General features: G+C 38.6%; 1 long non-coding RNA gene across 1 annotated transcript; it reads right to left on the reverse strand.

Annotated features, from left to right (window-relative positions):
* Positions 1-1,052: 1,052 nt before the first annotated feature.
* Positions 1,053-25,250, reverse strand: LOC118915094 (uncharacterized). The gene is made up of 4 exons (XR_005025919.2): positions 25,082-25,250; positions 24,121-24,271; positions 22,737-22,822; positions 1,053-1,192 (listed from the first exon to the last, which is right to left on the reverse strand). It is a non-coding gene; the product is annotated as an uncharacterized LOC118915094 (long non-coding RNA).
* Between the last annotated feature and the right edge of the window lie 1,345 nt (positions 25,251-26,595).

The following is a 26,595-nucleotide window of genomic DNA, read 5'->3' on the forward strand; positions in this document are numbered from 1 at the left end:
GGGCAAAAAGCTTGAAAAGGCATTTTGTAAGAAGAGCATATTGAAATGACCAATAAACTTGAGAAAGTTTGCTCACTTTCATTAGTTATCAGGGAAATGAAAATTAAGATCACAATAAAATATCATTGTACATTTATCAGAATCATTCAAATAAGAAAGAACATGTGAAAACATGGTAGGGGAACATGAGTAGGAACTAACCAATAGTAATAAGTGATAATAATTAATGAAACAATAGCTAGGGAGCATGTTGAAAAATAGGAACTCCATACACTGTTGGTGGGAGTGCGCATTGTTACAACCACTTTGAAAAACTACAAGTATTGACTAAAGTTGGATATTTTCATGCCATATGACCCTAGTGACTCCAGGTATCCAAAAGAAAAGTGTATGTATATTGACAAAAAATCATGTACAAGAATGTTTACAGCAGCATTATTTATCATAGTTCCAAACCGGGATAATCTAAATATTCATCCACAGAAGCATGAGTAAACAAATTGTGATATAGTCACATAATGGAGTATTATACAGCAATGAGAATGAAGAGTAATAATAGTGTTACAGTATTAGAAATAACTAATGTTATTAGTAACATTAATTGATTTTACAAATCTGGAGTTTAGTGAAAGAAGCCCTAAGCCAGAGTCCCTACAGTACTTTTATTGGTGTTAGAAATATGGATAGTAGTTACCTTTTGGTTCTGTTGACTGGAAGCTTCTGGAATGTTGATAATGTTCAGTTTCATGATATGGATGCTGGTTGCACAGGGCTGATCAGCTTGTGAAAAGCCATTAAGTTGTACATTTGTAATTTGTGCACTTTTCTATATGAGTGTCACTCTTCAGTAAAATTTTACTAAGAAGTCCAACAGTCAAGAATGGAAGTCATTAGGACACAAGTATCTCTGTATGCCGAGAAGAGAGATGACTTCATGAAAAATTACCAACAAATTTGGGGGTAGCTTATTTAAGAATATGTAAGTAAGGAAATGAAGAAGTGTGAAAAGGACATATGTCAGCATGTGAAGAGACCACGAGCTACCTGCTCAGATGAAGAAAAAAACTTCATGTGGGTGAAGTAAATTGCTAAAGGTCCAAAACTTGTAAGTGTTTCAGCTGGAATTCCAATCAATGTCCTTTTATTCCCATGCTCCTTCAGTGATCTCAGCAGGCAGTATTTTGCTTCAAGTCTGAAACGGTGAAAAATAAGAAAAGCAGAAGAAGGTAAAAGGATAGACATCATCAAGAAAAAATTTTAAATACTGGTTTAAAGTCTGCCTGTTACTGTAAGTTTGATGAGGATGCATTCCTTATCTACCTTGTTAGCTATTCTTTACCCAAGAACAATTCTTTAATTGGAAGAACCAGTGAGTGAATGAATGAATGAACGAAAACAGAAGAAAAAGAAAACAGACTTGGGAGGAATGTCACACTCCATAAAATGAGCAACGTATCTCATGGTCTTTGGTTTTCATTCTAAGTTAAGAAGCAAATTGAAAAATACATAAATATACACACATGTGTGTATATGTATATCACACACACACACACACACACACACACACACACACACACACACACACACTACTTGGCCTACATCTTCAGGGATCTCAGTATCCCTAATTGCAGCTTACATTGCAGCCTACACAGAAGCACGGCTGATCCCAGCCCTGGCATCACTCCTCTTTAAACATACTTCCCAGAAGTCTCAGGCAGCTTGCCATGGTAAGGAAACAATTTGCGTCAGATTTTGAGCAGGGGAATCCATGGAGGGCGAGAAGGAAGGCGGGGGCGAGTCCTCCTTAAAGGTGGTAAGAGTGAGGCTTTTGTGGACGCGACAGCTGATCATTATTTCCCTGATCAGTACCAGGACAAAGTGGTCATTATTCCTCTTTGGCTCACCATTGCCTCAACAGCTCTGTTCTAAAGTCAACAGCTGCCTGAAGATTCCTTTGGGGATACTGAATGAGTCTGGCTCTGATGCTAAAAAATTTCCTCTCTTTTGCTGGCTCTCTTGATGGTTTGTCATAGTTAAAAGATCTTTTTTTTATTATTATTAATTATGGGTGGCCTTTAATGTTCCCCTTAGTTCAGAGACTGGTATTGAAATGACCTCAGAAATGATTTAGTCAAAATTCTTCCCATTGCAGGAATTATTTGTGTAGCAAAAAAATTAAAAATCATTCTTTCATTCTCTATTTGATAAATATTTACTCATAGTAGAGATAGTGTTAGTATTAAACCTAGCCTTCAACTACTTTTCCTTTTTCCTTGCTAACAGCACTTTTATGAATTTTTTTCCTTTTTGAGTGGAAGCATTGTGTCCATACCCAAGCAATACATTTTTATCAGTGTAAGTCAATCATGATAATCCTATTCTCACTCTCAGCATTCTTGGAAGCCCTAGTGTACTTTTGTTCTGGCCAAAAATCCTAAGACAAGGAAGTTTTCCTGCACAATTCTTGAAGAGGTTTTGATTTTCTAATAAACAGACACACTGCAATGCTCTTTTTCATTCTGGCCTTGAATGTGAATATGATAGTTGCCACTTTGTGACCATGAGGGTAATGAAAACTATAGACATTGATCTATTGAGCCAACATAAGCAGTCAGTTACCTCTAGGTATCTTTTTGTATAAAGAAAACATAGTAAGTCACTATGGTCAGGTTTTCTGATTCTTGGAAAAAAATATATACATTCAAGATGTGCTGTATTCCAGGTACTATGTTAGGGAAGGCCTGTGGCAGACAGAGAGATGTCATGTCCAGACCCTCCTTCAAGGAGGCCTTGTGGCCCAGCAGTAGGGCTGGGATTAGCACACCCTCTCCAGCTATCAGTTCCTTCAGAGCCTACCTTAGCTACAGAGGGCCACCTAACATGAGGTCTCACCCTTCCTTGGGCAGCCTACATCTTGTGAGGTAGGGGACATGTGTACAAATGTCATGTATAAAAAAATGTATAAAAAATGATCCAGTAATTTTGGGCCAATTGGGGACCCTCTGGCAGATAATACTTATTACAAAATAAGGTTGACTGAAGGTTTGTTGAGCTGACATTGCATTAATTGCTTTGAGCAGCAGGAAAGGAAAATGGTCCTGATGGGTACAGTGTGAAGCAGAGCATCTGGTTATTCATTTTTTGTGAAAAGATAATTGACCAAGGTTGGAATATATATGGATTCACGGGCAGTGACACATGGCCTGGCAGGCTGGTCAGGGATATGGAAGGAGAAAGATTGGAGGATTAGAGACTGGAGTTTGGATTAGGGGCACGTGGATGAACATTTGGGAGTAGGCACAATGTACCTTTGTATCACAGGTGAACAGCCACCTAGAGTGTCTGCCATGGGGAAGGCACTAAATAGCAAAGAAGATGAAATGATTGGCCAATTGATGTCAGGAGCCTCTGTCACCAGGTATCCCAGGATTAACATGATAGGCACATGGATGATGCGGCCAGTATAGCAGAGATAGACTACAAAGAGAGCCTATAGCATGGACTCCCACTGACCAAAGATGACACGGCATGGCACTGGATGTCTAATCTGCCAGCAACACAAATGAAAGATGAACCTGATGTAGCACCACAGCTTGAGAAGACCAATTGGCTACTTGGTTGCAAGTTGACCATATCAGGCTCTTTCCATTTTGGATGGGTCAATGGCTATTCCTCACAGGAACAAACACAGTATTTTGGGGTTGGATTTGCCTTTACTGCCTGTGGAATGTAAGCAGTGACCACTGTCTAAGAGCTTACAACATGATCTACCAGCATGAGATTCCCATATAATATTGCATCACACCAGCAGACCCACTTGATGGCAAAGGAGGCATGGGAATGTTTTGTCTTGAATTGAGCAACAGTCTACTCCTCTAAAACTATAACTGTCTCACGGTGCTGCTTTTATAGTACTATTTTATAAATGTTGGTTCATAAAAATATACTAGGCATTTCTGGTCTTCTCAGCTCTCTAGGGCAAGTTTCTGGGCAAAGAGAGACAGTTACTTCTATGTTAATGACTTTCTCCTGCCAGAGGATAACTCTATACTCTTCTGTGCAATAATGCCCATCAAATTCATTTTAGCTTAAAAATGATATAATAGTAATAGTAACTATTAGTAGTAGTAGTATAATTGTTAGCATCTAGGAAACATTTAGAAATTTAAGATTAAAACTCAGAAAATTGATTAAGTTGATTGATATAATTTATCAGTCATAAAATAAGCTTATACATGAGTTCTGTGCACATTTGTTTTTCCATAAATGTACTTGCAATGATGGATGCTAATGGAAAAATAAACCCAGGGATTTTGGAGACATGACTTTTAAAAATCATATTCAGTGACTGACATTTCTTCATACCTGATGTTTTAAAAATTTATGCAAATTTTGCCTTCTCTATCACAATATACCCATTTCTTTCTTATTAGAAAAAGATCAACTCATCTCCAAGTCTTAATAGAAATTAATGTTCTAGAAAGATGTGCAATATTCACCCTTTGTCTTCACTTTTCCCCTTCATACCAACATGTCTCCTTGATGAAACCTTGGATACATAGAAATAACTCAGAAATGGAATGAGAATGAAGGAAAGAAGAATACAGAAGACTGGTTGCTGGAATGCACCTCTTCAAAGAGAAGAGAAAGGGAGGAAGCCCTTAAGGAGCATGAAAAGGCAGTCAGTGGGGTGCAAGAGAGGAGAGCCTAGAAACAGAGGTCATTGCAGGACTCCAACTTCTTATGAACTTAGAAAGGACAGTTTCTATGGTACAAAAGTAAAGGATGCTGTGGGCTAAAGAGTAAGTAGAAAAATTTGTGAGTTTGACTAAAAGAAGAATCTTCTCAATGATAAAGAGATAAGCTCCAAAAGGGAAGGATGGACATGAGAAAGAATGAAGTAAAAGAGATGCAGCTAGACAGAGGGCACAGTAGCATGGAGGTGGGGCAAAGAGAGACGGGACACTTCGCTATGGTAATCTTACATTCTAAGGGTGAAATGGAAGGTAGAGAAACATACTGGCAGCACATATTTAAAAATTTCAAAATCCATCATATATAGAGAGTTCTAACACATAAGTAAAGGGGAGATTGAGTTGCCCTTTTTATTTCTTAAGTAGCAGGTAAATTGTTTGATTAATGCTTTTTAAAAAATACCTTGAGGAGACAGGCATTCTGGATGTGCTGTCCGTGCTGGCAGTACATCGATGGGGTTGCCATAGGCACTGTCTTTCTAGTCCATCTAAGAGTGATGACAACCAGTATCATCAGATAGAGATGATCAGGCCAGACTTCATTTTATGAATGAAATATAAAGAACATAACTAAAATGGGAACTAAAGAGTTCTTTTTTGTTCTTCCCTCTGGGGAAGTTCCCACAGAAATTCAAGTCAATATCAGTAACTTGCTTACTGAACAAAGGGAGTAGACTCACATCTTTCAAAGGTTGTTTCTGGAACCTGTACAGAAATGCTGAAAGAGCCCAGATTTGGGGGGCATAGAAAGATCACAATTTGATTCTTGGTTATAGCAGTAATTAGAGAATTTTCTCATTCTCTCTGGACCTCAGTGTGTTATTTCATTTCAAAGGGGTAATGATTTTAAGTATTATTGTGGGGGATTAAGTGGGATTTCTTAGCACCCCAAATGTAGGAGTCCTCATCTCTACAGCATCAAAAGTCTGAGATTGATCAATCAGACCTTTATCCTTGTACTAGGCTATTGATACTGAGCCAGGTTCCAACTACACGCAAACTACGTGGATCTGTTAACATATATTGATTGCCTCAGACTGTCCAGTTGCAATTCAGTAGATGAACTAACAACTGTTTGGGTTACATTTCAGATCACAGGGTGTACACATTTAGTCTGGTTGAATTTGGGTTCTTTCCCCAAGCTGCCTCAAAAACACATTTACAAGTTATGTATTAGCAAGGGCTATTTTTGTAAGGGGTTGTTTGTTACTCATAGGGTACTTTTAGTCTCTTCCAGGTGCCTCTCCCCACCCTATTCCACATTTTGAGGGACTTAAACTTTATTCAACAAATTCTTATACAATGACTTGGGAAAAAGATGGCTGTGTAAGAATTGAGGCAAAACCTCCTCCCAAAACCACATATAACGTGAAAATACAGCAAATACAACTAATCCTGAAAGAGTGACCCAAAGATTGCAGAACAGACTGCCTACATCTGGGGAAAACAGAAGACCTCACAGAAAAGCATAAAGTAGCAAAGTTGTGATCTTCCAGGACCCAAGCCATCCCCCCACTCCAGTTCATAGGTGGGAGGAAGAGAAATGGAGCAGGGAGGGAGTAGAAGCCCAAGACTGCTAAGCACCCTGACCTATATATCTGCTCTGGGACACAGACCCACATTACATGGTGCACTGGAGACTAGTGGGGTTGGAAAGCAAAGACAGGCAGAATACTTGGAGAGACTAAGATTCCAGCCACTTGTGGAGAGCAGATACACACAACTGGTTGCTCTGGGACAAAAGAAAACTGGGCACTTTAAAAGACTTCCCAACAGCAAGAGTGTGTTAAAGGGGCAAAGATTATATAGAACTTGCTGCTCAGAAAAAATGACAAGTGGACAAAATCATCTCAGAACACTCAGGCAGGCAGGCTGGGAACTCTCAAGAGCTTCAGACACTCCATCCCCCTGGAAGGCAATATAACCTCCAGGCTCCTGACTGAGATATGCAGCCTCCTTCTGTTTCCTCCCAGCAAGCACTGGTCTTCACACCTGCTGCCCCCACCAACCTGCCAGGCCAGCCAGAGGGTGGCCCTGCCTACAGCAGCTACAGGGGCATAGCACACAAGCTCCTCCCTGTGTGCTAGGCCCACTGGACCTGGCAGTAGAGGCAGCCCTTACAGCTAGGAAAGCAGAAAACAGCTGTTTTCTTCCAGCAGACACTTGTTCCACTCTCCTGTTACCCCTGCCATTGCTAAAGGTGCTTGGCAGCTCCAGAGAGTAGAGTTTCTGGGCACTAGAGGGCACCTCCTACCCAAAATTATTATTCCTTAGGAATCACTAAAAAGCTGAAACAGCAAAAATAAGTTGTCCAAGCAAAAATACAGGAAAAGAGGCCAGAAGTATGGCTAAGTGGAACTGAAATCACCAATCTTAATAAAGGTTTCAGAATAAAAATCATAAACCTACTTAAGGAGCTACAGAAAAATATTCAAGATGTCAGGGAGGACTTCAAGAAAGAGATAGAAACTGTGAAAAATACAGTAGCTGAAAGGAAACATACAATGGAGGTATTTAAAAATAGATTAGATGAGGTAGAGATGGTAAATAAAAAAGAACAAGAAAACAATTTGAGGCACAGAGAGAAAAAAGGATCTCTAGGAATGAAAGAATAATAAAAGAACTGTGCAAACAATACAAACAGACCAATATTTCATTATAGGGGTGCCAGAAAAAGAAGAGAGAGACAAAGAAATAGAAAGCCTCCTTGAGGAAATAATTGCTGAAACTTCCCCAATCTGTGGAAGGAAATGGTCTCTCAGGTCATGGAAGTGCAGAGATCTCCCAACACAGGGAATCCTAAGATGACAACACCAAGATGTATAATAATTAAAATGGCAAAGATCAAGGACAAGGAGAGAGTAGTGAAAGCATCCAGGGAGAGAAAAAAGATCACTTATAAAGGAAATCCCAACACCCTATCACCAGACTTCTCAGCAGAAACCTTACAGGCCAGAAGGGAGTGGAAAGAAATGTTTAGTGCAATGAAACAGAAGGGCCGCTAACCAAGAATACTCTGCCCAGCAAGATTATCATTTAAATTTGAAGGAGGGATTAAACAATTCCCAGATAAGCAAAAGTTGAGGGAATTGACCTCCCACCCACAGTCTCACAGTGTATTTTAAAGGGACTGCTCTAGATGGAAGTTCTCCTAAGGCTAAATAGCTGTCACCAGAGAAAATAAAACCACAGTAAAGGAAGTAGACCAATTAATTACTAAGGATATGCAAAATTAAATCAACTACCCACAAAGTCACTCAAGGGATACACCAAGAGTACAGAATATGACACGTAATATATAAAAAGTGGAGGAAGGAGAAGAGGGCAGAAAAGAAAAGAACCTTAAGATTGTGTTTGAAATAGCATAATAAGCAAGTTAAGTTAGACTTTTAGATAGTAAAGAAGCTGCCCTTGAACTCTGGTAACCACGAACCTAAAACCTGCAATGGAAATAAGTATATATATATAAATAATCACCCTAAATATAAATGATCTGAATGCACCAACCAAAAGACATACAGTTACAGAATGGATAAAAAAAGAAGACCTATCTATACGCTGCCTACAAGAGACTCACTTCAAGTCCAAAGACATACACAGATTAGAAGTGAAGGGATGGAAAAAAGATATCGCATGCAAATAACAGGGAGAAAAAAGCAGGAGAAGTACTTATCAGACAAAATAGATTTCAAAACAAAGAAAGTAACAGAGGAGACAAAGAAGGACATTACATAATGATAAAGAGGTCAGTCCAACAAAAGGACATAACCATTATAAATACTTATGTACCCAATATAGGATCACCTACATATGTGAAACAAATACTAACAGAATTAAAGGGGGAAATAGAATGCAATGCACTCATTTTAGGAGACTTCAACACACCACTCACTCCAAAGGACAGATCAACCAGACAGTAAATAAGTAAGGGCACAGAGGCACTGAAAAACACATTAGAAGAGATGGACCTAACAGACATCTATGGAACACTCCACCCAAAAGCAGCAGGAAACACATTCATCTCAAGTGCACATGCAATATTTTCCAGAATAGATCACATGCTAGGGCACAAAAAATGTCTCAATAAATTTAAAAAGTTTGAAATTGTGCCAGTCAGTTTCTCAGACCACAAAGGTATGGAACTAGAAATAAATTATGCAAAGAAATCAAGAAAGCCCACAAGCACATGGAGCCTTAACAACATGCTCCTAAATAATCAGTGGATCAATGACCAAACAAAAACAGAGACCAAGCAATATATAGAGACAGATGAAAACAACAACTCAACACCCCAAAACCTTTGGGATGCAGTAAAGGCAATTCTAAGAGGAAAGTGTATTGCAACACAGGCTTACCTCAAGAAAGAAGAACAACCCCAAATAAACAGTCTAAACTCACAATTAATGAAACTAGAAAAAGAAGAACACATGAGGCTCAAAGTCAGTAGAAGGAGGGACATAATAAAGATTAGAGCAGAAATAAATAAAATTGAGAAGAATAAAGCAATAGAAAGAATCAATGAAACTGGGAGCTGATTCGTCAAGAAAATAAACAAAATAGATAACCCCCTAGCCAGACTTATCAAGAAAAAAAGAGAGTCTGCACACATAAACAGAATCAGAAGTGAAAAATCACTAGGGACATCATGGAAATACAAAGAATTATTAGAAAATACTATGAAAAAGTATATTATAACAAATGAGACAACCTAGAAGAAATGGACAACTTTCTAGAAAACTACAGCATTCCAGGACTGACCCAGGAAGAAACATCAAATCTGAACAGACCAATTACCAGCAGTGAAATTGAATTGGTAATCAAAAAACTACCTAACAGAGGATAGGATTAAAGATGGCCACGTGAGAGGAGAGACAAAGACTTCCTCCTAAAACTGGATACAATTAGAAAATTTAATTGGGTCAACTAATCCTGAGAGAGCAACAGGAAAGAGGACGCGTCAGACTGCAGAGACCTGTAGAAAAGAGCAGACCTCGCCGAATGGGGTAACGTACCAGAGCTGTGGCTCCGCAGGACCTGAGCCCCTCCCCCACCCCAGCTCATGGGTGGGAGGAAGAGAAACAGAGCAGGGAGGGAGTGGAAGGCCAGGGACTGCTGAATACCTGGCTCTGGAGATCCGCGCTGGGAGCACAAACCTACATTTCATGGTACTTTCATGAGACTCGCATGACTACCGGATTGGAAAGTTAATACAGGCAGAGTTCCTGGGGAGACTGGGATTCCAGCTGCTTGTGGAAAGCAGGGATCCATGTCTGGCTGCTCTGGGACAAAAACATATCTGTGTGCCCGGCCCACTGGCTCAGGCAGTGGAGACAGGCACAGCAGCCGGGAGGCGGGGAACAGCTCTTTCTTCCCCCCAGGCACCAGTACCGCTCCCCTGCGACCCCCGACATTGCTTCAGGGGCTCAGCAGCTCCAGAATAGAGCTTCTGGACACTAGAGGGCGCCATATACAAACATGAAACGCCAAAGGAACCTTGTCCAGAGTAAAATTGTTAATACAACTCCCGAGAAAGATTTAAATGATATGGACCTCGTGACTCTTCCTGAAAGGGAGTTCAAAATAAAAATAACCAACATCCTAATGGAGGTAAGGAAAGACATCCAAGAACTCAGGAATGAATTCAGGTCAGAGATCCAATCGTTGCAGAGCACAATGGAGGGTATTAAAAGCAGGTTGGCTATGGTGGAGGAGACAATAAATGAAATAGAAACTAGAGAAGAGGAATACAAAGAAGCTGAGGCACAGAGAGAAAAAAGGATCTCTAAGAATGAAAGAATATTGAGAGGACTGTGTGACCAATCCAAGCAGAACAACATTCACATTATAGGGATATCAGAAGAAGAAGAGAGAGAAAAAGGGATAGAAAGTGTCTTTAAGGAGGTAATTGCTGAAAACGTTCCCAGTCTGGGGAAGGAGATAGTCTCTCAGGCCATGGAGGTGCACAGATCTCCCTACACAAGGGACCCAAGGAAAACAACATAAAGACACATAGTAATTAAAATGGCAAAGACCACGGATAAGGACAGACTATTAAAAGCAGCCTGAGAGAGAAATAAGATCACATACAAAGGAAAGCCCATCAGGCTAACATCAGACTTCTCAGCAGAAACTTACAGGCCAGAAGGCAGTGGCATGATGTATTTAATGCAATGAAGCAGAAGGGCCTGGAACCAAGATTACTTTATCTGGCAAGATTATCATTTAAATTTGAAGGAGGGATTAAACAATTTCCAGATAAGCAAAAACTGAGAGAATTTACCTTCCACAAACCATCTCTACAGTCTATTTTGGAGGGACTGCTATAGATGGAAGTGTTCCTAAGATTTAATAGCTATCATCAGAGGAAATAAAACCACAGTAAAGAAAGTAGAACAGCTAATTATTAAGCAAATGCAAAATTAAATTAACTATCCCCAAAGTCAATCAAGGGATAGACAAACAGTACAGAATATGATACCTAATAGATAAAGAATGCAGGAGGAAGAAAAAGGTGGAGAAAAAGAAAAGAACCTTTAGATTATGTTTGTAATAGCATATTAAGTGAGTTAAGTTAGACTCTTAGATAGTAAGGAAATTAACCTGGAACCTTTGGTAACCACGAATCTAAAGCCTGGAATGGCAATAAGTACATACCTATCGATAATCACCCTAAATGTAAATGGACTGAATGCACCAATCAAAAGACATAGAGTCACTGAATGGATAAGAAAGCAAGACCCATCTATATGCTGCTTACAAGAGACTCATGTCAAACCCAAAGACATGCACAGACTTAAAGTCAAGGGGTGGAAAAAGATATTTCATGCAAACAATAGGGAGAAAAAAGCAGGTGTTGCAGTACTAGTATCAGACAAAATAGACTTCAAAAAAAAGAAAGTAACAAGAGATAAAGAAGGACATTACATAATGATAAAGGGCTCAGTCCAACAAGAGGATATAACCATTATAAATATATATGCACCCAACACAGAAGCATCAGCATATGTGAAACAAATACTAATAAAACTAAAGGAGGAAATAGACTGCAATGCATTCATTTTAGGAGACTTTAACACTCCATTCACTCCAAAGGACAGATCCACCAGACAGAAGATAAGTAAGGACACAGAGGCACTGAACAACACACTAGAACAGATGGACCTAATAGACATCTATAGAACTCAACACCCAAAAGCAACAGGATGCACATTCTTCTCAAGTGCACATGGAACATTCTCCAGAAGAGACCACATACTAGGCCACAAAAAGAGCTTCAGAAAATTCCAAAAGATTGAATTCCTACCAACCAACTTTTCAGACCACAAAGGTAAAAAACTAGAAATAAATTGTACCAAGAAAGCAAAAAGGCTCAAAAACACATGGTGGCTTAACAACACGCTTCTAAATAGTCAATGGATCAACGACCAAATTAAAATGGAGATCCAGCAATATATGGAAATAAATGACAACACAAAGCCCCAACTTCTGTGGGACGCAGCGAAAGCAGTCTTAAGAGGAAAGTATATAGCAATCCAGGAATATTTAAAGAAGGAAGAACAAACCCAAATGAATAGTCTAACATCACAGTTATCAAAATTGGAAAAAGAAGAACAAATGAGGCCTAAAGTCAGCATAATGAGGGACATAATAAAGATCAGAGAAGAAATAAACAAAATTGAGAAGAATAAAACAATAGAAAAAATCAATGAAACCAAGAGCTGGGTCATTGAGAAAATAAATAAAATAGATAAGCCTCTAGCCAAACTTATTAAGAGTAAAAGAGAATCAACACACATCAACAGAATCAGAAATGAGAAAGGAAACGTCATGATGGACCCAACAGAAATACAAAGAGTTATTAGAGAATACTATGAAAACCTATATGCTAAGAAGCTGGAAAACCTAGAAGAAATGGACAACTTCCTAGAGAAATACAACCTTCCAAGACTGACCAAGGAAGAAACACAAAATCTAAACAAACCAATTACCAGCAAAGAAATTGAAGCGGTAATCAAAAAACTACCCAAGAAAAAATCCCCTGGGCCAGATGGAATTACCTCGGAATTTTATCAGACATACAGAGAAGATATAATACCCATTCTCCTTAAAGTTTTCCAAAAAATAGAAGAGGAGGGAATACTCCCAAACTCATTCTATGAAGCCAACATCACCCTAATACCAAAACCAGGCAAAGACCCCACCAAAAAAGAAAATTACAGACCAATATCCCTGATGAATGTAGATACAAAAATACTCAATAAAATATTAGCAAACCGAATTCAAAAATATATCAAAAGGATCATATACCATGATCAAGTGGCATTCATCCCAGGGATGCAAGGATGGTACAACATTCGAAAATCCATCAACATCATCCACCACATCAACAAAAAGAAAGACAAAAACCACATGATCATCTCCATAGATGCTGAAAAAGCATTTGACAAAATTCAACATCCATTCATGAAAAAACTCTCAGCAAAATGGGAATAGAGGGCAAGTACCTCAACATAATAAAGGCCATATATGATAAACCCACAGCCAAGATCATACTAAACAGCGAGAAGCTGAAAGCTTTTCCTCTGAGATCGGGAACAAGACAGGGATGCCCACTCTCCCCACTGTTATTTAACATAGTACTGGAGGTCCTAGCCATGGCAATTAGACAAAACAAAGAAATACAAGGAATCCAGATTGGTAAAGAAGAAGTTAAACTGTCACTATTTGCAGATGACATGATATTGTACATAAAAAACCCTAAAGACTCCACTCCAAAACTACTAGGACTGATATCGGAATACAGCAAAGTTGCAGGATACAAAATTAACACACACAAATCTGTGGCTCTCCTATACACTAACAATGAGCCAATAGAAAGAGAAATCAGGAAAAGAATTCCATTCACAATTGCATCAAAAAGAATAAAGTACCTAGGAATAAACCTAACCAAGGAAGTGAAAGACCTATACCCTGAAAACTATAAGACACTCTTAAGAGAAGTTAAAGAGGACACTAACAAATGGAAACTCATCCCATGCTCTTGGCTAGGAAGAATTAATATCATCAAAATGGCCATCCTGCCCAAAGCAATATACAGATTTGATGCAATTCCTATCAAATTACCAACAACATTTTTCAATGAACTGGAACAAATAGTTCAAAAATTCATATGGAAACACCAAAGACCCTGAATAGCCAAAGCAATTCTGAGAAAGAAGAATAAAGTGGCAGGGATCTCACTCCCCAACTTCAAGCTCTACTACAAAGCCATAGTAATCAAGACAATTTGGTACTGGCATAAGAACAGAGCCACAGACCAGTGGAACAGAATAGACTCCAGACATTAGCCCAAACATATATGGTCAATTAATATTCGATAAAGGAGCCATGGACATACAATGGGGAAATGACAGTCTCTTCAACAGATGGTGCTGGCAGTACTGGACAGCTAGATGTAAGAGAATGAAACTGGATCACTGTCTAACCCCATACACAAAAGTAAATTCAAAATGGATCAAAGACCTGAATGTAAGCATGAAACCATAAAACTCTTAGAGAAAAACATAGGCAAAAATCTCTTGGATGTGAACATTAGCGACTTCTTCATGAATATATCTCCCTGGGCAAGGAAAACAAAAGCAAAAATGAACAAGTGGGACTATATCAAGCTGAAAAGCTTTTGTACAGCAAAGGACACCATCAATAGAACAAAAAGGTCCCCTACAGTATGGGACAATATTTTCGTAAATGACAGATCTGATAAAGGCTTGACATCCAAAATATATAAAGAGCTCACGCTCCTCAACAAACAAAAAGCAAATAATCCAATTAAAAAATGGGCCGAGGAGCTGAACAGACAGTTCTCCAAAGAAGAAATTCAGATGGCCAACAGACACATGAAAAGATGCTCCACATCACTGGTTATCAGAGAAATGCAAATCAAAACCACAATGAGGTATCACCTCACACCAGTAAAGATGGCCACTATCCAAAAGACAAACAACCACAAAAGTTGGCGAGGTTATGGAGAAAGAGGAACCCCCTGCACTGCTGGTGGGAATGTAAATTAGTTCAACCATTGTGGAAAGCAATATGGAGGTTCCTGAAAATGCTCAAAATAGACTTACCATTTGACCCAGGAATTCCACTTCTAGGAATTTACCCTAAGGATGCAGCACTCCAGTTTGAAAAAGACAGATGCACCCCTATGTTTAATCACAGCACTATTTACAACAGCCAAGAAATGGAAGCAACCTAAGTGTCCATCAGTAGATGAATGGATAAAGAAGATGTGGTACATATACACAATGGAATATCATTCAGCCATAAGAAGAAAACAAATCCTACAATTTGCAACAACATGGATGGAGCTAGAGGGTATTATGCTCAGTGAAAAAAGCCAAGCAGAGAAAAACAAATACCAAATGATTTCACTCATCTGTGGAGTATAAGAACAAAAGAAAAACTGAAGGAACAAAACAGCAGTATAATCACAGAACCCAAGACTGGACTAACAGTTACCAAAGGGAAAGAGACTGGGGAGAATGGGAGGGTAGGGAGGGATAAGGGTGGGGAAGAAGAAAGGGCATATTATGATTAGCATGTGTAATGTGGGGGGTGGGGGAAAGGGGAGGGCTTTGCATCACAGAGAAGACAAGTGGTGATTCTACAACATCTTACTATGCTGATGGACAGTGACTGTAATGGGGTTTGTCGGGGGGACTTGGGGTAGGGGAGAGCCTAGTAAACATAAATAAAAATAAATAAATAAATAAATAGCACTAAAAAAAAAAAACAGCACTGCAGTCAAAAAATTGGCCTGACAGGACACCAGGTGGCAAGAAAAAAAAAACAAAAAACAAAAAACAAAAAACTACCTAACAGTTCTAGCCAGAGCAATCAGACAACACAAAGAAATGAAAGGTATCCAGATTGGCAGGGAAGAAGTTAAATTGTCACTGTTCGCAGATGACATGATATTGTACATAAAAAACCCTAAAGAGTCCACTCCAAAACTGCTAGATCTAATATCTGAATTCAGTAAAGTTGCAGGATACAAAATTAATACACAGAAATGTGTTCATTCCTATACACTAACGATGAATGAGCAGAAGAGAAATCAGGAAAACAATTCCATTCACAATTGCATCTAAAAGAATAAAATACTTAGGAATAAATCTAACCAAGGAAGTGAAAGACCTATACCCTGAAAACTACAAGACACTCATGAGAGAAATGAAAGAATATACCAATAAATGGAAATACATCCCATGCTTATGGATAGGAAGAATTAATATTGTCAAAATGGCCATCCTGCCTAAAGCAATCTACAGATTCAATCACTCCCTATCAAGATACCAATGGTGTTCTTCAACTAACTACAGCAAATAGTTCTCAAATTCATATGGAACCACAAAAGACCCAGAATAGCCAAAGCAATCCTGAGAAGGAAGAATAAAGCTGGGGGGATTATGCTCCCAGACTTCAAGCTCTACAACAAAGCCACAGTATTCAAGACAATTTGATAGTGGCACAAAAAGAGGCCCATAGGTCAATGGAACAGAACAGAGAGCCCAGATATAAACCCACACATATATGGCCAATTAATATACGATAAAGGAGTCATGGATATACAATGGGGAAATGACAGCCTCTTCCACAACTGGTGTTGGCAAAACTGGACAGCTACATGTGAGAGAATGAAATTGGATCACTGTCTAACTCCAGACACAAAAGTAAACTCAAAATGGATAAAGACTGAATGTAAGTCATGAAACCATAAAACTCATAGAAGAATATATAGGCAAAATTCTCTTGAATATGAACATGAGCAACTTTTTCCTGAACACATCTCCTCAGGCAAGAGAAACAAAAGCAAAATTTAACAAATAAGACTACATCAAACTAACAAGCTTCTGTACAGCAAAGGACACCATCAGTAGAACAAAAAGGCATCCTACAATATGGGAGAATATATTCATAAATGAGTTATCTCATAATGGGTTACTATCCAAAATTCATACGCAGCTCACACACCTCAACACCCAAAAAACAAATAACCTGATTAAAAAATGGGTGGAGGTTATGAACAGACAACTCCCCAAAGAAGAAATTCAGATGGCCAACAGGCACATGAAAAGATACTCCACATCGCTAATCATCAGGGAAATTCAAATTAAACCACAATGAGATATCACCTCACATCAATTAGGTTGGTCATCATCCAAAAGAGAAGAAAGAACAAATGCTGGCAGGGATGTGGAGAAAGGGGAACCCTCTTACACTGCTGGTGGGAATGTAAATTTGTGCAACCATTGTAGAAAACAATATGGTGTTTCCTCCAAAAACTAAAAATAGAAATACTGTTTGACTCAATATTTCCACTCCTAGGAGTTTATCTGAAGAAAACAAAATCCCTGATTCAGAAAGACATATGCACCCCTCTGTTTATTGCAGCACTATTTACAATAGCCAAGATATGGAAGCAACCTAAGTGTCCACCAGTAGATGAACGGATAAAGAAGAGGTGGTACATATGCACAATGGAATACTATTCAGCCATAGAAGAAAACAAATCCTACCATTTGCAACAACATGGATGGAGCTAGTGGGTATTATGCTCCGTGAAATAAGCCGGGTGGACAAGTATCAAATTATTTCACTCATTTGTGGAGTATATCAACAAAGCAAAACTGAAGAACAAAACAACAGCAGACTCAGGGACTCCAGGAAGGGGCTAGCGGTTACCAAAGGGGAGGGGTCAGGGAGGGTGGGTGGGGAGGGATGGAGAAGGGGATTAAGTGGCAGTATAATTAGCAATCACAATATAGGTAGGTCACGGGAAGTCATTATAGCACAGAGAAGACAAATAATGACTCTATAGCATATGACTTTGCTGATAGACAGTGACTGCATGAGGTGCGGGGGGTGACTTGATAATATGGATGGATGTTGAAACCACAATGTTGCTCACGTGAAACCTTCATAAGATTGTATATCAATGATACTTTATTTTAAAAAAATTAACAATTTAATGAACTATGTTGGTAAATAAGGATCATATCAATGGTACAGGAAATGCATTTTTAAAAATTCAAACTGTACTCATAATTTTTTAAATTTGTGAGTTAAATCCTTCACAAACTAGGAACAGAAGATTTTCTATATACTACTGATAATGGATGTCTGTAAGACACCCACAGCAGTATACTAATGTTTCATATTAGGTTCAAATTTTAATATAATACAAGTTTTCCAAAGTTTTTACAAATTGTAAGGAGTCACATAATAATGAGTAAATAGCAATCATTGTGAGTTATATTTATGTCATTGAGATTTACCTCAAATTCACTAATAAAATCAAATTTACCCATGTAATAATCAATCCCAGGATTGTTAGTGTCCTTGAATGTTACTAGTGCTTTAGAATCTTTTGAATGATACTATAACTGTGGCAATTATTTTAACATTCACTGTATTAAAACTTTTAATCTTTCAAAACAATTCTTATAGAATATTTATGATGTGCCAAGGACTATGTGAAGGGCTGGGAATGTACTTTAGTGAGGTTTGGTTTCTGAAGATGAAGTGTCAGGAATATAGACATTTCATTGAAATAAAAATGTGATCAGTCTTAAAAGAGAATTATAACTAATATTTTTATGTCATTCTCTGAATTACAGTATCTCTTTGAGATACCATTTAGGGGAAACCCAATTTCTTATTGCCATGTCTCCATGAGGAAAATTTCACTACCAGGGAAGAAATGAATTGGAGCAGGAACGTTTTTGGCTTTTTGAGCCACCATCCTTACAAAGGAAGTACCTGATGTGAATGTGGAGTTCGTACAAAGCTTTAGCTTTATTTTCCTCCTCCCTCCTTTAGCAGCAGACCTATAATTGTCCACTTTCTACTGGGAGAAGAGTTTATGATTTGATGGAGGTAATGGTGGAGGCAGAAGTAATTGGAAGCCTTATACTGACAAAAGGATTTGCTTTGCTTTCAATTCATTTTTCTGATCCATCTGTGAAATACTCTTTTCTGAAGTTACTGCATATATTGTTCTCTATGTGTCAAGTATGTTTAATGTTTTTCATGTTATTTACATATCCTACATCCTTGCTGATTTTTTTGTCTGATTATTTTATCAGAATTTGAGGTGAGATATGCAGTCATTTCTTCCAGATGAATGTGACTACGTCTACTTTTCTTGGTTCTGTTAGTATTTGCCTCACATACTTTGAAGCTATGTTATTAGGTGGATGCAAATTTAGAATTGGTACATTTTCTCATAGATTCATCCTTTTATTATTAAAAAATTGTGGCTTTTTATTTGTAGTAATGTTTCTTGCTTTAAAAAGACTACATTTGGTATTGGTATATGTCAAACTTTTATTAATGTCAATATTGTATAAATTTTTACTTTCAAACTTTTTATACCCTTGTATTTAAAGTTATATCTCTTTTAAGAAGCATCTGGTTAGTTTATTTTTAATCTCTGTTTTTAACCTTTGTTCTCTTAATTGAAGTATTTAGCCCATTTATATTTAAACTAACTACTAATATATTTTTATTTATGTGTACCATGTCACTCTTTCTATTCACTTTTTAATTTTTTTGCCTCCACTTGGAGTAATTACTTTTTATTATTTCATTTTCTGTTTTATTGCTTTATTAGTTATATGTTCCTTCACTGTTTTCTGTCATTATTATAGAGAATTCAACTCCATTTACCCTGTTCTAGCTTATTAAACTATTATTGTCATGTCCTTTAATTCTACATTTATTTTATATTCCACAAGATGTTATTATGTTTATGTGCTCAGTATTCATTTAGATTTACACACGTGTTTATCATTTCAGTTGTTTCTCATTCCTTCCATTTTTTTCAAGCTCCCACCATTTCCCTTCTGCCTGAAAAATACTCCTTATTAATTCCTTTAGTGTAGGATTGAATATGGCAAATTCATTTTTTGTCTTAAAAATGGCTTTACATTTCACCTTCATTTTTGAAGGATATTTACTAAGTATAGAATTGTAGGTTAGCAGTTATTTTGTTCAACACTTGAATATGTCATTTCGGTGTTTTCTGGCTCTCATCTTTTATGTAGTCAACTATGACGATTGCTAGTATTGGCACTCATTTGATGTGTCTTTCCTTCTCTGTCATCTGTCATCCATCACCTCGGTTGCGAACATTTTTTTTTTTGTCAGTATTGGCAAATTCTTGACAGTTTTACCTTCAAATATTATTTCATTCTCATTTTCTCTCTACTTCCTTTGGAAGTTTAAGGCATGTATGTTAGACCTTTTGCTATGTCTCAGATGCCACTTAGACTCTTTTTACATCCCATCTCTCTCTCTCTCTTTTTGGGTGTGTCTATCAATGAGAATTTTTCTTACTGATCTGTCTTCCCATTCAATATTTCTCCCCTGGAGTTTATTAACTATACTGTTAAATACATGTGTGGGATTCTTAAATTTGGATTATTTTATTTTCATATTTAGAGTTTTGATTTTATTTTTTTATAGTTCCTAGCTCACTGCTAAATTTTCCATCTTGTCATCTGATTTCTTGAACATTTCTAACATAATTACTTACATTCTGTATCTGGATGTCTTGCAAGTGTACGATTTTCTTTATGTTGTCCATATGCCTTGTAATTTCTTTATTGATCACAGGACATTTACTATGAATGTTGCCTTCATCCAGAGAAGATTTACTTTGATTCATATAAACAAGTAGGATAAGAACAGATCTCCTTACTTTGGTTTGAGATTAAACTGAAATTGTTCATTCATTCCTAAATTATAGCCCTTTTTGTATTCTAATAACTGGAAGTGGAAATGTTACGTCTTGTATGCACGTGTCCATTTGAACTGAACTCAGAAGGAAATGGGCTATGACTATTTTTATTCTTAAAGAGCCAATACAGAATGAATGAACCAGGAAACTGTGAGGAATAAACATAAAGATTGGCATTGAATATGTATAAAGTTTGAAGATATCAGGTCTTTTGGTGTTTTATGGCAGTTTGTATGATAGTTGTTCTCTATAGCTAAGTGGCTGATTTATTTTTAGGTTCACGATTGTTTTATAGTTATTGTTTCATGGACTTTAGTTAAAAAAAAAGTTTTAAGTTTTAGGGTTTGAAATTGACTTAAACAGGTACAGCTCTAGTATAACAAGTTTTGCCTCAGAATAGCCTATAGGACTTGTAGGCATTGGTGGGTATAAGACTTACTCCCTTTATAAGCAAGAATACAAAGACAGCTAACACATGGGTACTAAGATTATGATTCTGTTCTACAAATACTAGCTTCTAGTATCACCAGATCATTTATTTTAAATTCTGATACTCTTTACATTTTATTGTATCTATTTATCATCTGTCTATTATCTATCCATCATTTATCATCTATCTATTATTCTCCCACTCAACTTGGGGTGAAGGAAAACACATGTCTCCCCACCCCAGGTGGGGATGAAGGGTGCTGGCCTAGCATCCTCTTACTCTGTGCAAGTGAGCTCTCATTCTGCCATCTTTCTTGACATTTTATATTCTCAAGTGAAACCTCCTGCACTTTTTAAAAAATCTCCCCCTGTCTTAATGTAGGTTTACAATATGCTGACAAGAACGTTTTGAAGAAAATACATAATTAATTTTAATAATATAACCTATGAGTTTAGGCTTTTGAGTAATTGGTATTTAATCTTCTATAGGTTTCCCTCTCCCCTCAGATATTGCATCATAAACATTTCTTTTATAGCAGAATTTTTCATTTTTTTAAAAAGTAGAGTTAAAATGATTACTTTCAAATGTGTCCTGAGGGCCAGTTTAATGATTCACTTGAATGCCTGAATTGTAATTAAATATTAACATTCTTTTTTCTTTTTTTTTTTTTGAGAGGGCATTTCTCATATTTATTGATCAAATGTTTTTTAACATCAATAAAATTCTGTATAGGGGACTCAATGCACAATCATTAATCAACCCCAAGCCTAATTCTCAACAGTCTCCAGTCTTCTGAGGCATAACGAACAAGTTCTTACATGGTGAACAGTACAAGGGCAGTCATCACAGAAACTTTCGGTTTTGATCACGCATGAACTATAAACAATCAAGTCAGATATGATTTGTTTGATTTTTATACTTGATTTATATGTGAATCCCACATTATGTTTTCTACCTTTATCTTGCATCTACCTACCACTTCAGCATTTCATTATAAAAAAAAAAATAAGGGAGAAATGAGGGATTCACATTATTTTGTCTTTTAAAAAAATAAGTAATCAGTCCTCTTCCTCACCACATCTTAATTTTCTTACAATGTCTCAGGAGTGAAATGTTATGGTTTCTATACAATATTGCCGTCAAACCAGATCTGAAGTCTTTTTGGATCTACTAAATTAACATAAAATTTATCACTTGTTTATTTCTTGTTTATTTCAAGTGCTGACACCAGATAATGCCCACTTGTTTCTGCTTTTCTTCTCTTCCTTCAGGGTAGATGGAACACCATGCAGATTCACTGCAGGCTGCCAGCCAGGAGCCTCAAGAGGGGATTGTTACAAAGGAGAACTATCCAAACACCGTCCTCTCCTTTTGCAGCCTAAACAGGAAAGAAAACTCATAGGCAATCTCATAATAGGCGCTCTGTGTGCTAGAACACTCTAAGGATATTGTCTGGACTGGAGAGCTGTGGCTTTGGCTTCACATCCAATGAGGCAAGGTTTATGAGGTTCAGGTTCAGAGAAATGGATTTCTGCCACTGAAGACTCATTAGGGCTGATGCTATCGCAGTGCTAGAAGAGAAACCTTATGTTCACCTCAGGTCTGCCAACTGTCCAGCTGCCATCCCCATCAGCAATGGCAAGGAATGCTCTGAATTTGGACTGGAGAAAACATAGCAAGAGCCAGACTAGTCAATGAGCCTAATCATAATAATGCTAATAATAGCAAACCTTCATTGAGCACTTACCGCGAGTCAGTACGGCTGTGAGCAGTCTGTGTGCATCACCCCATCTAATCCTCACTAGAACAATGAAGCTGGAGCTGTTATGGGGACTGTTTTGCATGTTAAAAAATGAAGCACAGACAGGTTAGGTAATTTGCCTGTGATCACTCAGCCAGAAAATGGTAGAGCCGGGCTTTGCTCTCAGGTCTGTCTAATCCTGTTACCCGGGATTCCGCCTCTGAAGTCCAGTGTCTCAGCAGGGCACTCTGGCTCTCCACAGTGTGGCTCCGGGCCTCCTGCCCTCTGTCCCCCCAGGTCTCTCCCCAGTCACCCCATGTCTCCTTTCTCTGACTCTACCACTTCAGACTCCACTCCCTGCACATCCTGCAGTTTTAAGATTCTTTGCTTTTGCTCATTACCTGCGCCTTGAGGGGGCTTTCCCTTCTTCCTGCTAAATCAACTCTATCATCCATCAACAACCTGTGCAAATGTTGCTTTCTGTATGAATCTTCTCCCAGCCTCCACCTCCCAGCTCTTGACCCTCTTAAATCAGTTCCCTTAGTACCACGTTTATATTTTAGCCCATATGTCAGTAAACTACCTACCACCTGTGGGCCAAATCTGGCCCACTGCCTGGTTTTAGATGAGCGAATATTAGTTTTTATCTTTTTAAATATTTGAAGAGTACATGTGACAATTGTAGGAAGTATGAAGTTCAGTGGACATATATAGTTTTGTTGGTGCACAGCCATACTCATTTGTGAACCTACTGTCTATGGCTGCTTTAGTGCTACAATGACAGAGTTGAGTAGTCACAACAAAGATAGAGGGCCAACCTCTAAAACATTTGCTGTCTGGCCTTTTTGTACAGAAACACTTGGCTAACTCCTTCATCGGAGCACTGTCAAGTGGTGGGGTAAGATAATGGGCATCCATTTGCTACTGATGTTTATATTGCCTTTGCCCAGCACAGGGCCTTGTTCTTAGTAGACAATAATTTAATGACCATATGAGTAAAAGCTAAGTGAGTGTAAAGGAAAGATTTTACAGCAAGAACTTGGACTCCAGTATCATTTCTGTCATTTACCACTATCTGACAGGAACACTGAACAGAGGATAATTTGATCAGTGTTTTCCACCAAGGGACAGCACAGTAATTCAGAGATGGCAGCTGCAGGCTTGTTACTGTCTATAGACTAGAAGGGTCCAGATGTGGAAGGCTCAGGATTCCAGAAAGAGAAAATCATGTAGAGTCAACCTCTTTGGGAGTACCTGTAGTCTTTTCTAGAAATGCACAGCCAGCTAATAGGAACGTCTCAAGGAAGGAGCCAAGAAAATTAATGTCCTGACCTCGTTCTCCCCTTTGCATTCTTGCTGGGTCTCCCAATTACAGAACCCACCAGGGCACCTGAACTCTGTCAGTGTCAAACGTGGATGTTGGCTCCTGGTGAAGTAGAGCAGGATGGAGAAGATCATAATCTGGAGGGATGAGGGGGAGATATCCTACATGCAAACTTAGTGACAACTCACGTCGGTTCTTCAGGCTTCAATTTCTTCACCTATAAAAAAAAATGGACAAGTTGCATTGTAAAATATTTATAATAATAATCAAAACAACACCACTACTAAAAGAAGCTATTTGTCGACAGCTCATTATGAACCATATTCATTTTATCAGCTAACCTTTAGAATCAACATTATTCCCATCACACAAATGAAGAAAGTGAGGCTTGGAGAGATGTCACAGGATACTCATTCATGCCACTAATAAATCACCCCATTCGAACTGCGCTGTTCTGAGTCCCTCATGTTTACTTACCAGAACTGGTTGGAGCAATAGCTGCTTGGGTGTTCTGCTGTTTTTCAAATCAAACCCAACACTGGTCAGCCCTTCTGCATTCTCTAATTCACACAGCCCTTCCTGATCTCTTATCTAGTTTCCTGTGGACACCAATTTCAGGCAGTGTCTCTCTTATATTTCCCCTGAAAGATCAGAACTGTCAAAGAAGCATGCCTCCCTATTCCCTAACTTCTTGTTACTATCATAATATAAGACTTAGGCAGGAATCCTAGTAAGAGAGACCTCATCAATAAAATCACTCTAGTGACAGATATACCAGTGTTTTCCAAGAAACATGTTAAAGGCTGAGCATTATAGGTCTGAACCCTGGTATGTGTATTTATTTATTCTGAGCAATTTGCTCACCACTGGAACTCTTGTACATTACAGCATGGATGTGATTTCTTAATTATTCATGCCATTAATAATTGACACCATTAATAACACTGTAATGCCATTAATAATTGAGTACATAAAATGGAATTCTCTGGAATTAATTTATTATCATTAATTTTCTGTGCCAGCTTACCAGAGCTCATTAGAATGGTGGTCAGGGTCTGTGCATCAAATTATTTAGTCATCTTCAGGCATAAAAAGCCAAGGAATTGTGGGATTCACGTCCACCACCCCAGTTCCTTGCCATTAGCAGCCCATCTTTCATCTTTGCTCTCTCCAGGAAAGACGGGAATGCTTCTTGTGAACACCTCCACAGAAATCAGCTGATCTCACTGCCAGCTTGTAAAACGGGGTCTGATGAAGAGAAGGAGGGAGGCAACTACCTGTGGGATGAGAAAATTTTGTCACAAACATGCCCTCAGGGATACTGGTCCTCCCAGGCTAGGTCCCGGGCTCAGCCCCTTTCCTGCCATAGACCCCAAGAGCTGTGACTGCTGCCCTTCCTTAGTTAAAGCTGTGGTCACCTATTGCCCCTCCAGCATCCCTCTTCTTTAACCAAAGAAAAATATTCCTGTCACCTGTCAACTTGCCTTGATGCTCTTCCTGAAGACAAGCCCGTTGACCCTTTCAAGAGTTTTAGAGCTAATTATAACAGAGACACTGAAAGGAGATGTCATACAAGCCTATAGGGGTCATGTACACAGGCTCAATCCCTCTGATTTTACAGAGCTGCAGTCCTCATGCAAGGCACTGAAATTCATTGAGCTTGATTTCTTCACTATAAGGTGGTGTGATACCTACAGCAAAGGTAAAAAGAGGGGTAGCCATGGAGAAACAGTTCCCTGGATGCCCATTCTAGGATGGACCTGATGCCCACATGCAGGCGAGGGCCAGGGTCTGCTCAGGGGTGGGGAACTGCCTCGTCTGAAGGCATAAGGTGGGTGGCTCCATCAGCTAGCCTGGAACTTTCTGGACGCTAAAAGTCCTGCATCTCAGGACAGGTATCTGGGTTGGAGTCTGAGCCCATGGGCACATCTTTAAACACAGAGACACTTGCTTTGAGCACCTGACAAAGGCCAATCCTCTGTGAAGCTTTGGGTGCATTGTCTGGAACAATGGGCCCCAGTGATTCTGCTCTTCCTCCCCTCCCCCCCACCAGCTGAGCTGAGTACAGCTGCCCACAGAGCCCACTGGGATCTTCTGACAAGAAAATTAATGTGATATATTCCTCCCCTGAATTCCCGTAACACTCCATAACTTTCTAATGTGCTCTCCACATTTCATCTTTTATTATAGCTGTTGCTGAACTTCCTTTCTCTCCTGAACTGTGGGCCTCAGACCTATGCCAGTAACTGGCATGTTTGTATAGGAAGAATTGAGCAAACGGATGGCTCGTTGCAGCTTACACCCTCTCCTGTGTACCCAGGAACGTTTGAAAGCCCCCAGCTGGGAGGGATTATGTGAAAACCTATGACATCAAAAACCTAGGTTCTCCTGCTTGCACCTGAAATCCTAAGACCTCCTCTGCTTAACTCGTAGGTTTGTTTATGCATGAATACATCTGCTAAATAATAGATGCAAAATCACTTCAGGAATTATTAATGTGAGAGAGTAAACCTAGAAAAACTTGTGTGTCTCTGTTTAAAC

This window comes from Manis pentadactyla, chromosome 3, assembly GCF_030020395.1.
Source record: "Manis pentadactyla isolate mManPen7 chromosome 3, mManPen7.hap1, whole genome shotgun sequence".
In the NCBI taxonomy this organism is placed as follows: Eukaryota; Metazoa; Chordata; class Mammalia; order Pholidota; family Manidae; genus Manis; species Manis pentadactyla.